This window comes from Rhinopithecus roxellana, chromosome 12, assembly GCF_007565055.1.
Source record: "Rhinopithecus roxellana isolate Shanxi Qingling chromosome 12, ASM756505v1, whole genome shotgun sequence".
In the NCBI taxonomy this organism is placed as follows: Eukaryota; Metazoa; Chordata; class Mammalia; order Primates; family Cercopithecidae; genus Rhinopithecus; species Rhinopithecus roxellana.
In genome coordinates this window covers 78,891,706-78,894,561 of record NC_044560.1, presented here as the reverse complement: position 1 = coordinate 78,894,561, position 2,856 = coordinate 78,891,706, and positions in this window count along the sequence as shown.

The window sequence follows — 2,856 nt, the reverse complement described above, 5'->3', positions numbered from 1 at the left end:
TTTTTTTTTTTTTTTTAGTGACGGGGTCTCAACACGTTGCCTAGACTGGTCTGAAACTTCCGGGCGCAAGCGCTCCGCCTGTCTTGGCCTCCCGGAATACTGGGGTGAATTTATTTGTTGTAGAACCGCCGTGACTTGGATGGTGCAAGCCTCCCAGGCCTGAAACATCTTCCTGACGCTGCTTCCCACCTTCTGCCCTCTCTTTCCTGGCATCCTTCCCCTGTGGAATGAGGAACTTTCCTTCTAAGGTCTCTCCAGCCCCTCCCTGGCAGGGAAGCCTGGAAACTAGGGCCCCTGCTTTCCCCTGCAGCCGCAAAGTATTGGGGTGCTGGCCAGGAGGTGGCCTCCTGGGGTGCTTTTGTCAGGGTGTTTGGTGGAAGCCCGTGCTACACCCTGCTCTGCGGATTTGATCTTCCTGGGCAGAGGACACTGGCTTCGAGGGGGCAACAGGCAGCCTTGTGCCCTGGACCTTTCCTGGCTGGCGGTTTTGGTGTGGCCGACTACCACCTAAGACGCCCAGGAAGGAAGGGGGCCAGGACCTGGCCATGGGGGCGCCTATCATTCCTCGCCCTTCCGTTGGCGAGGTGCGTGTAATACAGGGATCCGTCGGTGTGGTGTGCACCTTCCTTGCACTAGTTGGGGGCTCGGTGCCGGGTCCCGCTGTTAGTCCAGGAAAAAGGCGGGGAGCCTTCTTCCGCTGGAAGAATTTGCGGCTAGTTCCTGGGCTTCCCTTCCTCCTCCCACACCGGCCTACTGTCGCTTCCTCTGCTCCCAACATCAGCCTCTTCCTGGGCTCCCTCCTCCTCTTCCCACTAGCGTCTCTTAGGAAACTGCGACCATAGTGTTTGCTAAGGATCAGAGGAGGTCGTTCCCGTCGTGGACGTTCCCCCGGAAGCGGCGCGTTTTCTGGGCCGAGGGCGCATCGAGGATGTTACCCCCTCCCTGGCCAAGGGTAAGGATTCGGAACAGCGACCGATCCCACTGCCTGGCGGGGCCGCTTTCTTTCCAGGCAGGGTGGAGACCTGCTGGGCGCGGGGATCCCGCCTGGCACAGAAAGTGCTGGCCAGTGGGCCGCTTGGCAGGGGCCCCGTGCACCTAGCGACCCTCCTCAGCTCTGCATCCATGAGAGGTTATAAACGAGTCGGAAAGAACTTTTCCCGGCTCAGCGGATTTGTCCTTTTTTCCTCCTTACTGGATAGGAGATAGAGCACGAGCCCAGATCCGGAGCAGCAGTTCACACGCCCTTACAAAACTCTACACAGCTTCGGAGCTAGCAGCAGCACACAACCGGGAACACTGGAGGGATTTTCTTTTTCTTTTGTGGGTGGTGATGGTGGTGGTTATGGAGAGAGATAGAAGAGTGAATAAAAAGTATAACGATTTGGTAGGCTGAAAAACCTGTCTGGGATTTTCATTAATAGAAAATTGAACCCTCGCTCTTCTTTAAGAGTTTAGATTTAAGCTTAGCCCTTTCAAAGTCAATGGAAGCAAAGTTTGCTTTTCAGATAGGAAAGCCGAAAATAATGAGATACTTCTATCTGGAGGGAAACAAAATGATTTCTGCAAAGGCAGAGTTGCCAGTGCAACCCCATATATTTGAGGGTTTTTTTTTTTTCCTTTTTTAGATACGTAGTGGTCTCTGCATCTGTGCACAATGTTACTGAAGTATATTTCGTAGAAGTGGAAGGTGAGGGAAAGGCAATTGTAAAGAGAAGAATGTGATTTTGTTTTCGCTTATATATATAAATGCACAGGTAATATAAATGCACATCAGGTCTTTCTAGCGCAGCGCTGAAGAGGCTGCCACTACGTGTGCTGGGTGCTGTTTGGCATGACCAGTGGCTCAGGAAGAGGAGGAGTAGGAGTGGAGGAGTGAAGAAAGAGGAGGAGGAGAAGAGAAGAAAAGGAGGAGGAAAGAGAAGAACTAGAAGAGAAAATGAGAAGAAGACAGTAAGAAGAGAGGAAGTGGAGAAAAGAAAAGAGAGGACAACAGGACCAGGAGAGGAGAAAAGGGAAGCTAGGAGGAAGTAGAGGAAAAAAAGAGAAGCAGGAGGAAGAGAAGAAGAGAATGAGGAAAAAGCAAGAAGGAGGAGAGGAGAAGGAGAGGAGGAGAAAAAGGAAGAAAAGAAGAAGGAGAGAAGGAGGAGGACAGGAGGAGGAGATAAGAAAGAGGAGGAGAAGATGAAGAGAAAGGAGAGGAGAGGAGGAGAATGGGGAGCAGAAAAAGGAAGAGGAGACAAAGAGGTGAAGGAGAGGAGGAAATGAGAAAAAGGAGGAGAAGAGAAGAAGGAGGAGGAGAAAAGAAGAAAGCAGGGGAGAAAAGAGAGGAGGAGAAAAAATAGAAGGAGTAGGAGATGAAGAGAAGAAGAAAAGGAGAAGAGAAGAGGAGGAGGAAAAGTTTGGGAGAAAAGAAAAAGGAAAAGTAGGAGGAGATGAGAAGGAGTACAAAAGAGGAGGAGGAGGAGGAGAATGAAGAAGAGAAGATGAAAGAGAAGGAGATGAAAAGAATGAGGAGGAGAAAAAGGAGAGGAGGAGGAGGAAAGGAGAAGAAGAAGAGAAGGAGGAGGAAAAGAAGGAGGATCAGAAAGAAAAATGAGAAAAGGGAGGAGGAGAGGAGAAAGAAAAGGAGAAGGAGAGAAGGAAGAGGAGAGGAGAAGAAGAGAAGGAGGAAAAGAGGAGGAGGAAAGGAGGAGGAGAGGAGAAGGAGAAGAGTAGGAGGAGGAGAAAGAGGAAAGGGGGAGAAAAAGAGAAGGAGGAGGAAAAGAGAAGAAGGAAAAGGAGGACAAGAGAAAGAGGAGAGGAAAAAAGGAAACAGAGGATGAGAGGAAGAGCAGAGAAAATGGAAAAGGAGGAGAA